This window comes from Diadema antillarum, unplaced genomic scaffold (assembly GCF_040938485.1).
Source record: "Diadema antillarum isolate AM-2024a unplaced genomic scaffold, OU_Dant_1.0 seq00000005_RagTag, whole genome shotgun sequence".
In the NCBI taxonomy this organism is placed as follows: Eukaryota; Metazoa; Echinodermata; class Echinoidea; order Diadematoida; family Diadematidae; genus Diadema; species Diadema antillarum.
In genome coordinates, this window is record NW_027271127.1 from 572,306 (window position 1) to 588,900 (window position 16,595).

Genomic DNA, 16,595 nt, shown 5'->3' on the forward strand with positions numbered 1-16,595 from the left:
ACTGAGGAATTTTGATGCATCCAAAGTGCCACAGAACTGAGCTATTATTGCTCCTTTGTAGTCTTAGAATCATTGGCGGTACAGCAGTAAGCATCTTGGAAATCTTGATAATTGAGGATGACCCACACGGGGCAATCAGGAAAAAAACCTACTCATTGACATTCCTTATTCATTCTATGTTATTCCAGAAACACATCCAGCAATTATGAGCTTCCTGATGAGTTGTTTCATTTTGTGGTCACACAAACAAGCTTGTGAATGGGATGCCTGGTAGGGTGACCATGGCATTTCTTGCCATTGCGAGACTTCATTCTCTCGAGGCAGCATCAGGTTTTTGAAGATCACATTTAATCGTATCAATGCTTGCTTTTGTACAGATATTTAATAACTGGGATTGAATATAATTATTAACGAGGTTCCACGACACCAAATAATGTACTGCCTGAGAGGCAAAAACAAATCACGTGTGTATTAAGCGCATAGCTGTAGTACACAGTACGCAAACCACATATACCTGGCTATTATGGGACGTGGGATGTAACGCTTACACGCTTGCCCACACTTATGGGAAGTGGTATGGGACCCCTCCCCTACCCCCCCCCCCCCCACCATATGCAGTTTTTGCCCCTCAGGATGGCTTGATGACGTCACTGGAACCTCGTCCTTACAGTCTGAATTTATGACGGCCATTTTGAATTAAGAGCTGGTTGTCGTTCTGTGTGACCTGAAAATGAATTCGGTCTAACTAGGACAATTTTGGCAAATTCATCTAAGGCGCTTACCACAGTATTATATGTTTTTATACGGCCACCATCTTGAATTTCAAGATGGTGGCCTATCTAATGATCCACAATAGGAAACAGCTGTACTGGAACGTTGGACACCACAAGCATGTACATTACTGAAAATTTGATGCTCCTACAATAATTGCAACATGAGATATGGGTAAAAACGCCTAGGCCCTATAAATTGTATCATAACAATCCACAATATCAGAAAATGATATATCAGAGTGTTTGACATCACAACCACGCATTTTGCACCAAATTTGAAGCTTCTACAATGCTCACTGTATGAGATATGGTTCAAAATATTGTTTGCTATGGCGGCCATTTTGAAATTTAAGATGGCAGCCTACATAATGTATCAAAACAATCTACAATATCAGAAAAATATATACCAGAGAGTCTATATACCAGAGAGTCTGACATTACAACCATGCATTTTGCACCACATTTGAAGCTTCTACAATGCTCACTTAATGAGACATGGATAAAAATACAGTTTGCTATGGCGGCCATTTTGAAATTCAAAATGGCGGCTGAAGACGTGATAGCAAAAAAAAAAAAATGGAACCAAAGTTTTTTGGATTCAGCACCCCCAAATTGACAAAGTTTGCCAAAAAAAAAAACAAACATCAATTTTGGCACAAAAATCTCACGGAATTACATAGTAGCCTCTACTATTAGTATTAAAGGGTTAGTACAGTTTTTGTTGATATTTGGATTCAGGTTTTAACTTTTTGTGAGATAATTAGAAACTACTTCTCTGAAGGTTAAAGATCATACTATTCTAAGAGAATTTTCTTTATGAAAATCAGTTTTGAAATGGCTCCATGAGATATCAAAAACAAAGTAAATCCAATGGTCCTGATAAAGGCGGGTCCCTCCTTTTATTTCAAACTTCCTTTCAAATAAACCTTTTAGTTCCTCTTTGAATAATGCTCTTTAATATTTCATATAAGCGGTTTCTAATTATCTCGCAAATAATTAAAATCTGAATCCCCATTTCTATCTCAACCAAAACCATACATCCCTTTAACGTTAACTCATTTTAATATTTCACATAAATTTGTACTTCTTTTGGCATTACAAAATATTTGTATTACTCCTATTTATTATTTCTAAATCGAGATGCTTTGTCACAGCTGATAGCTTCTCTCCGTCTTCCCATCGTGTAGCGAAAACTCCCTATTATACCGGCCAGAAGTTACGCGCCAAGTGCGTGTTATTCAGGTGTTTTTAACAAAAGAGCGCACTAGTAATCAAGAGCAACACTCTCACAGCAGAAAAGACCTCCCCTTGCTGCACTAATGAGTCTGTTCTGTGCTTGGAACAGTGAATGTGTATGCTTTGAATGAAAGCAGCAAATCAGAATACTGCGGTGTAAAAATTCATTTGTTACTGCACAAAGTAGAAAAATACGCTGGACTACGTCTTAGCTAAGTACTTAAAGATCAAATCATGCCAGATTAAAAGATAAGACACTAGCAAGCAAAGATGTGCGTATTATAGAAATAGAAAGTAATTAAGCCTAATTTTCATTTTGTTTTAGATTTGTGCATTGTGTGGAGAAGAGAAATACAGGTGTATAACTTTGATTTTTTAACTCGTTTTTAACTACACAAAATGCACAAATCGAAAAGATATGAAAATTAGGCTTAAACACTATATTTCCATAATGCGCACATCTGCACATGCTATAGTATCTTATCTTTTAATATGGTATATCAAAAACGATGTACTTCGCTAAGGCGTGTTCCAGCGCGTTTTCTTGTCTTTTTTCAGTTAACAAAGGAATTTTACACTGCAGTATATATCTGATTTGCTGCTTTCATTCAAAGCACACACATTTACTGTTGCCAGCACACAGAACATACTGCAACAAGGGAATGGCTTTGCTGCTGTGAGAGTGTTAGTCCTGGTTACTAATGCGCTCTTTTGTTAAAAATCTTGGATACCACTTGTCGCATAACATCTGGCCGGGATAATCACGCATAACTTCAAACGAGAGCAATTCGTCTCTGTTTCACCTCCCTTGTTTTCGTTCTACACCAGCGTCACGGGGTAAACTATGCAGCTAATTCAATGTTGATTTAGTCAAGAGAAAATCTGTAACAAATCTTAAGATCAAAATGATAACCATTTCGATTTAGAAATAATAAACAAGAGTAATATGATTATTTTGTAATGTCCAAAACTTACAAATTAACGTGAAATGTCAAAAAGAATTAACGTTAATACTAAGGGTTTACGTTCGGCCGCAATTTCGGAGTGGTCTGTATTTGCAAAAGCTTATAGTCCGGGAGCCAGCGGGGGTCAGCCTAGCTGAAAAGGTTACCAATTTTTTATGTATATAGCAATTTAGTACATATGCCCCTAAGTATGGAAATGCACGTCTGGCTGGTCATCGGTGGTGGGTGTGGCCAGGAGGGCCATAAAAAGGACCCCCAAAAATTAGGCTAGCCTTGCTGAAAAAGTAACCTCTTGAAACCTGCGGGACATTGTCAGGCATAACCAAAAATTCAATAAACACCATTGCCAGACATTTTGGGTGGTGGGGCGTAGCGGCCAGACGCAAAATATTGGCATGCCAGAATTCGGCTAGCCTAGCTGAAAAAGTAACCCCATGAAAACCACTGGAACTTGTTCGTTACACTTACAGGATAAATGCATGACCATTGCCAGACGTTTTAAGTGGTGGGGGGTAGCGGCCAACTCTTTCCAGCTAGACTAGCCTAGCTGAAAAACTAACCTAATGAAACCCACTGGAACTTGTTTCTTACACTTCCAGGATATATGCATGACCGTTGCCAGACGTTTTAAGTGGTGGTGGTGGGGGGGGGGGGGGGGGGGGGCAGCTGCCAGACGTCCTCAAAGACATAATCTTACCAGCTAGACTGGCCTAGCTGGAAAAGTAATCTCCTGAAACCCACTGGAACCTGTTCTTTACACTCGAAGGATAATTGAATGATTTTTGCCAGATATTTTAAGTGGTGGGGGTAGCCGCCAGCTAGACGCCCCAAAGACCCAACTCTTACCAGCTAGGCTAGCCTAGCTGAAAATTAAAGTAACCCCATGAAACCCTCTGGAACTTGTTCTTTACACTTACAGAATAAATGCATGACCGTTACCAGACGCTTTATGTGGTGGAGCGTAGCCCCCAGACGGTCTCAAAGACCTAATTTTACCAGCTAGGCTAGCTTAGCTAGAAAAGTAACCTCCTGAAACCCATTTGAACTTGTTCTTTACACTAAAAGGATGAATGTATGATTGTTGCCAAACGTTTCGCGTGTTGGGGCTCAGCCGCCAGACTCCTTCAAAGACCCAATTTTTCCAGCTAGGGTAGCCTACCTGAAGAGTATAGTAACCTATCACTGCCTATAGTGAAACCCACATGAACTTGTTTTTTAACTGAACAGTTGTATGAAATGACCTTTGTTAGACTTTTCGAGTAGTGGGGTGAATTTAGCTGTCAGACAGCCCGGAGACACCATCTCCATGCGCGTGCACGCAAGCGCACACACACACACACACACACACACACACCCTCACACGCACACGCACACGCACACCTAACGCACACACACGCACACACACACGCACACATACACATACACAGACACCAACACCAACACCACAACCACAACCATCACAATTAATCATCAATAATATTTTGTAACGACGATGGACCCTTCCATCGCTAAGTAAAGTGGTTATGTCATCTTCCTTAGGGATATTGCCAGACGATTTTCATAATTTCACATCATGTAGTACATAAATCGACAACTGCCTGTATAGATTTGTGGAATTTATTGTGGTTCTTGTGCAGAGAAACAATATTTTGAAAAACCTTAAATAAATTACACTGAACAAGGATGATGACATAGAAGGTTCACATATTTCAGAAATGATAGCAGTGTAATTCCAGAACAATACCGCTTGCTTGCGAGTTCACCTGTCTATAATCTACAGGGCCGGCGCACTGTTTTCAAAAGTGTGGGGGCCCACTTCCGGGTTTCATGAGCTAACAAGCAAAAAAAAAAATAAAAAGGTCCTCACCTCATCTCTCCCCGTCCCCGTCCACTTCCGGGTTTCTTCAGCTGACAAGCAAAGAAGAAGAAGAAAAAAAAAAAAAGGTCCTCAGCTCATTCTCTCCCCTCCCATTGTAGTGCCTCCTTCGTACTTCCGGGTTGAAAAAAGTGTGGGGGCCCAAAGTGATGACACCTTATGTATTCCTTTGTATGGTGCACAAAAAGTGTTGGGGCCCGAGCCCCCACGGCCCCCACGGCTGCGCCGCCCCTGATCTATGCATGCCTTCTTCTTTTGCTCTGCTTCCTTGAGCCCCAACTCATGCATTCTTATGGTGACTCTGTCATGTCATCATCCTTGTTCATTGCAATTTGTTCTATTTTTTGAAAATATTCTTATTCTTCATCCCAATTATCACAAATTCTGAAACTCTGTCCTCAGTATAACTAATTTATAGTTGTACAAATGTAAAAATCTGAGAATCACCCGGAGGTCTCCTTTAATGGGGGAGTTTCTTGAGCGCACAGAGAAACATACTTTGAAACATCAATAGGGCAAGTGTTGAGACGAATTACTGTAGAAATATGAGAATATAGAGTGCTGTGGTTTTGGTAAAAGAAATATGGTATCTGTATTTGTCCTCAGTGATAACCAAAAAAAAACTTATTTGGAAAGAATAATAGACAGCCAAAAAAGAATTGCCCAATCAAAGATGTGGGGATTTTTGTCAAATATGTTCTCATTTGATATGCAGTGTAAAACAAACTAACAAACAAACAAACAAACAACAAAGACAGGGCTGGGTACAGGATCCGGATGGAAATTGGTGGGATGAGCATAAACCCGCGGGTATTATAACATACTGACGTGAAAAAAAAAAAAACAAGACTAAAACTACTTTCTTTCTGTGCCCCGGGGAGAAATATTCATCAATTGCAGTTTGGAAATGTTTGAAAATCACAACTTTTGATGAAATCGTGTCCTACAGTATCTCCTCTTATATGAAGGCTTTTTTATAATTAAGTTTCTGTCCTCTATGACCAAGATAAAACAAACCCCTGATGATTAAAACAAAAGACAATCAAAACTTGGCAAATGAACTGTTTGGACATTAGAAAAAGGGAATACATTAAAAGTTTTTGCAAACACTTGATACATTTGTCTAATACTCCATCAAGCTCATAAAAAACAAAATTCTACTGCAACAAGAAATCCATTCAGTAAGTACTCGGTGTACATAGCTTAAAATGCCAACTTTTTAAAGAAAATGCTCCAGCTCTTAAATTTACCCTAAAATGGGAAGTAAAGCTCAACACCTTTGGCCTATGACTTTATAGGTATCGTATTACCTTGCAGTTGAGGAGATGGGTAAAGGCAACTTATTAACGAAATAAAACTTCTAGGAACATGCTTCACATGAACTCACCGTTTTCTTGTCTTAAGAAAGAAACGAAATCTGAAAATTGTTCAAGGGTGTTTTTGAACATAGTTTATTGCAAAAGGAGAAAAATTCAGTGTTTGTAAGAAACATAACTCACAACAACAAGGCATTCCTGTCGTGTCTAGTGCTGTACGTTTTTGGTTTGGAGGGTTTTGGATACCAATATTTCAAGACAGGTTTATGCTCCAGCACTTAAATGAACTTAAATGTATAGTAATGATCAACCGCTCTTGCCAATAAGCTCAACATTTGCTCTTCTTCACTAAAACATATGACAGAAACATGTGAGAAACATGTCTAAGAATTTGTCACGTTCATATGAATAAGCTCACAGCAACAACAAAAATATTATGTTATCTATAAACTAATACTGCATGTACTTAGTTTCGAGGGATTAAGATGCAAAAATATTATAAGACAAAATCCTCTACGTGGCTGCCAGCAATTAAACATCCTTCAACTTCTTTAGCAAATGAGCTCATGTGTATCACCTTGTTGAGAAGACGAAGATGAGTAATGATAAAATAACCAAACTATCAACTTTCCTTAACATGCTTTGCATGAAATCATTATTGCCTCCTCGTGACGAAATAAAAAAAAAGAACATCTGAAATTGTTCAAAATCGCTTCCTGATAACTATGAAAGCAAAGGAAACTTAGTGTTTGCAACCACTATGACATGAGTGTACAGATATTTCATGCTCATAAGAAACGTAACTCACAGGAATATAATTTTATACTGTAAGTACTTGGTTTGGAGGTCATTTAGACGCCAACTTTTCAAGAGGAATGCTCCAGCACTGACATTAATTGATGGAAAAAAGGAATGCTCAGCTTCTTTATCCAATTAGCTCATAGGTAATTCCTTGTAGTTGAAGAAACGAGTACACATAAAAATATAGACGTCCCGTAACATGTATCACATGATCTCCACATTTGCTCCTCTTAACTGAAAAAAAGTATATATATATATTTTTAATTGTTTTAAATGACCTTTGAACAATATGAAAAAAAATAAATTCTGTGTTTGCAAAGGCTTGACACGTGTCTAATACTCGATCTCGCTCATATGAATTAAACGTAGCTCACAGGAACAAGGAATTCGCGTGTGGATAAATAATACTGCAAGTACGTGGTTGGAGGGATTAAAATGCTAATGTTTTAAAGCAAATGCTTCAGTAACTAAATGTTCAACTTCTTTAGCCAATGAGCTCATATATGGACGTACTATAGGACCTAGTATTATCTTGTAGCTGAAAAGACGGTGACGAGTAAACATAAAATAGCAATTTAGAAACTTCCAGCTCATAACATGCTTTATACACACTAAGAAAAAATGGTTCACTTTTGCACCATTTAAGGGTGCAAAGTCATGTCACACTGGCGGCTCCCAATGGGTTTTATTCGCACCCTCAAGAAATGGGTGCAAAAGTTGCACCCTGCGCAAGGGTATAATCTTACCATTGCACCTCCAGAGAGGGTGCAAAGTTGAACCCTTTATTGAGGGTGGGCAGTTGTTCCCTTGGGTGCATCTTTCCACCCACACTAAGTGGTGCTAAGTTGCACCTTTCTTGAGGGTGCGATCTTGCGCCCTTTACCTTTCGGCGCAACTTTGCACCCCTTGTAGCCTTTTCATTTTGGTGCAACTTTACACCCTTTCGTGAGGGTGCAAAGAAGCACCCAAAGTTCCAAGATTGTGCCTTGTCCTGAAGGTGCAATCTTGGAACTTTGGGTGCTGCTTTGTACCCGCAAGAAAGGGTAAAAGTTGCACCCTCGGGAGCAACTTTGCCCCCTTGAAAAAGGCGCAACCTCGTACCTTTAGGTGCAACTTTATACCCGAAGGATGCAAGAATGTACCCTCTCTTGAGGGTGCAATCTTGTGCCTTATAGGTATAATGTTGCACCTATGTGGTGCTTATTTGCTCCATGACTGCTGCAAACTTTACAGGAGCAAGTCAGTGTCACTGCCTGCTCCTTTAGAGGGGCAATATTGCCCAGTCATCTCAAGGTGCAACTTAGCATCACATAGCCGGGTACGATTTAGTTTTTAGATACTTTAAACCTTGAATAGTGCGAACTGATGCAAGCCTATTTGCTCAGTATATCAAACTTATGTTGTTGTTGCACTCTGCAAAGTAAATAGGATTAGTGTAGTTTGGACCTTGTGAATCATGAAATATGTGTGTGTGTGGAATTTGTGAGTTGTGAAAATGTCAATGTAAAAGTTAATTTCGTTGTGTTTGAATAATATACTGAAACAAAAAATTTACCCAATTACCTTTCCAATAAGGTGAGCACTATCACTATCTATCAAACAAACCTTCTAGGCAAGAGTATACATCTGCATGAAGGAAGAGGTAAAAATATGATATGCAGCTGTCTGGATACGTTTTATTCAAAACTTTCTTGAATGCGTACTTATTCACATAATCTATAAGAATAAGATATGCTTACCAGTACTCAAAGCCTCTAAAACAAGAGCATGCTTCTTATATTTCTAAAGTATATACCATATCTTAAAAACAAAATGTAAGAGAATTTAAGAAGTTGTTTGTACGCATTTAAACGAATCCATATTTCTGTGCGTACAATATTCATGTAACCGTGACGTCTTTATGAGTCATCAAAAAGATATGTTTGTAGCATAGACATGAATTTATCTAAAATCTAAAACGTGTCTTATAATAAAGGGGAATTTGTTTTATAATGACGATGCCAATTGTCTTAAAGTTCTTATCACGACATATCTTGGAGTTCACACTTATCTGAAACATGAGATTCTTGGCACGGAGATTACAACTATGGTTTAAAGAGTTAACTGAGATACGCATACTGTATACCGGCATTTCGATGAAAACATTTAAATACTAGGTATATGATATGAAAATCGAACTTGATACCAGCCCTTATCGGCAACCAATAGAGACTATGGAGGATTGCAGTTATGTGTTCAGATATTGTTTTGGGTGATACACGCATTCCGACTGATTTGGGATCAATTTGAGGCCCTCGAGCTGACATTCCGGAACTGCAATGAGCAAACTATCATTATGACTAACAAAGTGACTGAGAATAGTGCATGCACCAGTTTCTGTTTCGTTGTTCTAAACACAGAAAGTTGTTTCGTTTTCCAATCCTGTGCAGGCATACAGTGATTTACAGATCATCTTTGGCTATAACGCCATGGTCGCGTGCAAAATGAATGCAGCTTGCTAAGTACCTAACTTAACATGTAGTTACTGAATAGGGGACTACTGTATATTCAATTTATACATATTAATCGGAAGATATGACCTGTCAAAGAGTACATTGCGGATATCATATACCATTGTCAAATCCACTTTCTGTTCTATATATAGTATCAATGGAATGTTATGAACCACTTAAGCATTACCAAATCATGAAGTATAAGAATATCGTATTTCCCTGAAACGGCTGCATTTGTATGAGCGGGAAGAGTTTGGCATCATACATAGCAAGTGTCGTGACTACAAAACTAAATACATGTATCATACAAGGTTTTAGGACACCTTGAATCATGCCCCCCCCCCCAAAAAAAAAAAAAAAAAAAAAAAAAAAAACACACACATAACAACAAATAGTGAAATGTTGTATACCCTAGGTCCATTAACCTATGATCTTTGACCTTTGTATACATGGCCCGCATTTTTTCAACGAATAGGCATTTGGATGCAACGTAGGTATATATAAAAGAAAAAATGTTATAGGAAAATACATTTAACCACTTCAGAAATAATTATGGAACAAATAGCAAAACATTGACACGGTCACTTCTTCCTTAATGACATGACGGAAAACTTTCCTCACCGAATCGTTTTGCCGTAATTCATAAGCAAGTCACTTGATTCGATTAAAAGTATACATTGAGTCATTGCAAAAGACATCTAATGAAAAGTATGCTCCACAACTACATCATTGTCATTTATTCTATACCACTAATAATATAGAGTTATTGTTCCGCCATATTGCCTAACAGGTTGTTGTCCTCCTACGACGTTTGTTCAGCAAATAAGGCACAAAATTCAATTTTGCACGTTGTTGCCAAAGTCTCTAATCTTCTTTACCGCTATTCTCAGACATGTATGCTGATGCTGTATGAATTAGAAACGGAAGCTTCACAAATATTCACCATCTAACAAGGCAAAAGCGAAGTGATGTCTCGTCCACATATCGACTTTGTGATTATACAGTGATTTTCAAATGGTATAGTTCATTGACTTTTTGACTGTTGACGTAGTCGGACTTCACCAATATTAACGCTTGACGGGTGCACGTCACGAGACCGACACCCACGAGTCATACAGCCCACAAGTCATACAGCTCACAAGTCATACAGCCCACGAGTCATACAGCTCACAAGTCATACAGCCCACCAGTTATACAGCCCACGAGTTCGACCCTGAGTATATTAAGCCCATGAGTTCAACATCAAGTAAAATAAGCCCACGAGTTATACAACCCATGAGTTCGACATTACGCACAAAAGGCTCACGAGACCGACACTAAGCAAAGAAAGCCCACGAGACCGACACTACACTTAAAAGGCTCACGAGACCGACACTAGGCAAAGAAGGCCCGCGAGACCGACAGGATGAACAGCGCCCCCTACAGACTAATTTATTGTATAGGGTGTCCAGATAATGGCATAAAGAAGCTATAGGAGATGGAAAAGGAAAGTTGCTATAGGGTATTTACCCCGTCAATAGGGTATTACCCCGTCTAGGCTTGCCTTGCTGGAAAAAGTTGGGTCTTCTTAGGGCGTCTGGCGGCTACCCCCACCACTTAAAACGTCTGGCAATGGTCATGAATTTATCCTGTAAGTGTAACGAACAAGTTCCAGTGGTTTTCATGGGGTTACTTTTTTAGCTAGGCTAGCCGAATTCTGACATGCCAAAATTTTGCGTCTGGCGGCTACGCCCCACCACCCAAAATGTCTGGCAATGGTTTTTATTGAATCTTGGGTTATGCCTGACAATGTCCCGCAGGTTTCAAGAGGTTACTTTTTCAGCTAGGCTAGCCTAATTTTTGGGGGTCCTTTTTATGGCCCTCCTGGCCACACCCACCACCGATGACCAGCCAGACGTTCATTTCCATACTCAGGGGCATAATTAATATGTACTAAATTGCTATATACATAAGAATTGGTAACCTTTACAGCTAGGCTGACCCCCGCTGGCTCCCGGACTATTGTATGTTCAAATCTAGAATCAGCTGTGTTGACATTAGTTATTTTCTCGTGTGATGTAAATCGGGATGAAAGGCATGTCAAAACAAATCGGTAAGAAATAAAAACACTTCAAAATGCGAAAAAGAAAGGAGTTTTTTACTTTCATTGAAGAAAAAAAAAAGAATGCAGACTACACTTCTTTGACGGTTCTTCGAGGTGATTTGATTGCCATTCGTGCACAGCCAATGAAATGTCGAGACTTGACTATTGGCAACTGCCTTTCCACGCCTTTATTCCGAGGTTTTTTTCATAGACGTATATACTTAAGTCGATTACTACACTGGCCAGCAGTTATGTACACAGTATCGCGCCATCTATTGACGGGTAATCAAAGAATAGACTTTAGGGCTCACACGGGTAAAATATTATATCCCTTAGAGACGTGTGTTAGAATTCAAAATTCAAAAACTTATGTGAAATAGCTGGGAGAAATGAAGTGCTTCATCTTCGGTAACCTGAAAAAAAAGTGAGGTATACCCTTTCATGCAGTTATCCGTGAATAAGGGATAATCATCATCATTTTATTGTCTACAAAGTACTGTAAAAGACTTTGATTTATCGAACAGATCAACTTTATGTATTTTGAACTATATTTCAGTGATAGCCAAAACAAAGAAATACTTAACATACCACAATCATTCAAACTTGTGTGATAATGACCACTTTATTATTCCTGAATTCAACTACTTAGATCTCGTACAAGAACATAAAAGAAAACAAAGTGTAGTTAAGCAGAGTATTAGAGAGAGAGAGAGAGAGGGGGGGGGGGGGGGGGGAGGGAGTTGACAGAACAACATAAACCAGCAGAGCTTGTATGGGATGAATACTTTCTATTGACTTGTTTGTATTACATGCATACTCTATTGGGCTCACACTGGTAAATATTTCCCCATAAAGACGTGTGTTAAAATTCAAAATTCAACAAATTCTGTAACAGAGCCGGGAGAAATGAGGTGTTTCATCTTTGGTAACCTGAAAATGTGAGGTATACCCTTTCATCCACCAAATTTCCAAGGGGGGTTCGTATACCATTTTTATGGATCATGGTGAAACCGAATCAACTGAGATATTGTTCCACTTGTCTTTCTCTCTCTCTTTCTCTCAGAGTGGTACATACAATAACATTATTCATACACAGTAATTTCGACATTATTTAATATCATACAGGAACATTGTACAATATCTCATGCATTAATTCATAAACCTAAGAACTGAATTGCCTTCAACGGTTCATTAAGTTTAAGCCTAACCAATAGTTTTTGAACTATTAAGCAGGGCTCGACACTAACGGTGGCCCGGGGCCACCAAAAATGAAAGTCGGGCCACCAAATTTCAAAAAAGGGCAAATTTGGTGGCCCGCCTCGGGCCACCAAAAATGTTTGAAAAGTATGTCAATAAATTCGCAACTTTTTTGCGCCGGAAATTAGCAGTTAAATTTATTTAAATGATGGATGAAAAGGACTGAATGTGTGCCTGAGCTGAGAATGAGTGTTGCGAGTTTGTTGAGGTTTATTTATGAGTAGATATGTCCAGCTTCCAATTCTTACTATGATAAAACTTAAATATTTGACTCATTTTAAAAAAAAGGACTCTTAATGTTTTTTATTGGGTTTTTTTTTTTGGGGGGGGGGGCCACCAAATATTTCTCTCGGGCCACCAAAAATTTGAAATTGATGATTTTGGTGGCCCCATTGGGCCACCAAAAAAAAAGTTAGTGTGGAGCCCTGTATTAAGGATCAAAAGTGGGAAATGTTTTTATAACACCTCGTATAAAAGCACACTCATAAACGCACGCACAAACACACAAACACACACACACACACACACACACACACACACACACATGATATATAATAACTGATTCCAATCATTTCCCCAACTGCTACTTGATAGTCCGTATCTGCTAAATTGCACGCGGAAAGAAGTCTCCTTGCTCTTCATGTATTGTCATAGACATCATACCCGTTTCTCATTACATTTTGTGTGTTAATCACTGGACATTCCCGTTATGTCGAAAGGAAAAAGTTTCCAATACATCTCGGGAGAAAATTCTTGTTGATTTATTCTAATCCTGCACAAAATTTTTATATTACGAACAGGAACATGATGCTTAAAAGCAACCGTCCCAGTTTAAGCAAGAGCTCAAGCTCGTTTTTCACTCAGAGCTTAGAAAAACGTAAGCAATTGCTAGCAAGAACAATCATAAGGTCCGTTTTATGCATACCTTAAGCGAATGCTTGGTCTTTAAGCAGTTTCTCAAAGGCTTCAAACATTTGCTTGTGCTTGCTAGCAAAACTACTTGTTACTTTTTATGTATACGGCCTACTCTTCATTTTAACTATAATAGGAAGGAAAAAATCTTTGAGTTCCCTTGATTTTCAAAACTGTCTCTGCATCAAGCTTTTAATGGATGATGTTTTGAAATAATGCAATGGCTGATGTCTGAATAGATTGTAACCTCAGCTAATAGATAAATGACTAGTCTGAATATTAGATGTATAAAAAGGCAGCATCCCGAAAACACTACTGTAGTCAAGTAGTACACGGCGAGAAACGAGCACTTTCATGTCTACCCAGCGCACGATCTACCCGTGCTAACAAACCAATGACCAATATCACTAACTGTATGAAGCAGTTAGTACTCTAATTATAAATACAAACGTATTACATGTTTTTTCCTAGAAACATTGAATCGAATCATGCAATTTATCATGATGGGTCATAAATATTGTATATGAGATAACTTTTATTCATACAAATCAACATCAATTACTTTTCCGTTAACTGTAAGAAAAAGAGCAACAGAAAATGTTTTTGATAATTCATTAAGAGAGTAATGTCGAATAAAGATATCACATGATCACTATCCTTTCGCACACGTCATTGCGGTGAAACAAATTTCACACACTATCCTAAAGGAGAATGACCTTACACTAATGCCACAGTTCATCAACTTCCATGTTCCATGGCCACGGTCTTGGGTATAATCATAGACAATGTACAACATCCTTCAAACACCAAAGGATTCGAAGACATGTGAATAGATGTTTGAAAGATACTATCAGCAAAAAAGAGTTTTATAGGCACCCCACTAGTTACTGTTACTCCATAGAACCCCCCCCCCCCCCCCCAACATTCGTAATCGATTGTCCGGGTAAAGTGTGTGATGGGAGACCCTTCAAGCCTTGAATACATAGAGCGGAATTGCTCTCACCCGATGGTGCAACTATTCTGACAGACGAACTTGCCGTAATTACGTATTCCTCTTTTTCAACATGACCATTATTGATGCAGTTGTATGGTGCATCTTTACTGCAAACCTGTTGTCCCAATGTTTCGTGAAGAAAACATTATTAATGATAAGTGATTAATGCAGTACATACTAGTTAAAGATATGTTGACCCACGCATGTTTTCTCATTTCACTGCGATTCCTTCAGCGCTTGTGAAGTGCATTTGAACAATATTAACTCTATATCTCAGTTCATTTCACATAGTCACATACAGAATGGATCACGTATGAGCAATGTCTCTCAGAGCGGTTGGGAATTTTGGGATGTCGCGAAGCTTTGTGTAATTACAATAACATTTCGGTTGCGTTGACTGGGACAGATTGTAGCAGTTTCTACCGAGCGGTTGAATAGGCGTGAGTATGTAGGCTGCGCAATTTTTCATTTCTGGAATGTTCCCATCTGATGTTAGACAAAGGGAGAAAATAAGAAAGTACAAGAGATCAAATTCAAAATGGGTCGAAATGCTGTGCAATTGTATTCCGAAACACTTACAAGAATACGTAATCGAAACGTTCCGTACTGAGAACAAACATTTTGAATGGCGATGCCTTTTGCATAGAGTACAAAGTGAATCAAGTGACGAGAGAAAAAAACGCTTTCCAAATTCACAATAAACATGATATAATCATTTTGACACTAGTCCGCGTTTGCTGTTTATTCCATCTAACTTTGCATGTCACCCTTTTCCTTTTCCCCGCCCAAGAGTCTAACCCTAGCTCAGGTGATTGTGTAAGACCCTAGAAGGTCTCTACTCAAACCTGTAAAAATTACTCCCCATAGACACACACTTGTCTACAAATCAAAAGATTCAGTGTATTTCGTGTTTCATATTGATATCCAGTCATGCAATGGGGAGAAAGGTTCAGCTAGGACAGCAGTATATCGTATGGATACACATACATGGTAGTACGAACAGCGCTATAATTTAGTATAATACAGTCTGCTATATTAAAATATTGTTCCATGAGATTTTCAAAATTATCACTCTTTTAAAGGTAATTGGATAATTTAGCGGTGCTGATTGACAAAAAAAAAATCAACAACTTTGGTTCTTTTTCACCGACCATGTGTTCAGGCACCATCCGGAATTTCAAAACGGCCGCCTTAGCAAATGAGTTTTGAACCATATCTCAAGTTGTAAGCATTTTTGAAGGTTCAGATGAGGGGGCAAATAGCATGCTTGTGATGTCAGGCATACTGTTCAGTGTTTTTTTTATTTTTTATAATAGATCATTTCAGCGGGCGGCCATCTTAAAATCAAACATAGCCGCCACAAGTGTATTTTGACCTATACACCTAATTCTGTATTCATTGCATAACGTTCAATTTTGGAGAAAACACATGCTTGAGATGTTAGACATTGTGAAACATCCCAAGCATGCTTTTTGCACCAAATTTGAAACTTCTACGAGTACAATGCTCGCATTATGAGAAATGGTTCAAAATACAGTTTGGTATGGCGGCTATTTTAAGATTCAAAAGGGAGACGTCATGGAAAAAAAATGGAACCACAGATTTTTGGATTTAGCACCCCAAGTTGACAAAGTTGACCCCCCCCAAAAAAAAAAAAATCCACTTTGGAAGAAAATTTCACGGGGTTACATAGTACTATCTATCATAGTTCGAGATGACACAGCTCAAATACTGGTTATTGTAATACATACTTTGCGATTTCTTTTATGATAATCATCAAAAGTTGGTGCTTGACAATTGTATATTAAACATATAATTTGAATCAGATATTTTCTAGTTCCATAGTATACTAATATTTCTGTATCAGTTTGGGCAAAGTCCCCTGTACTA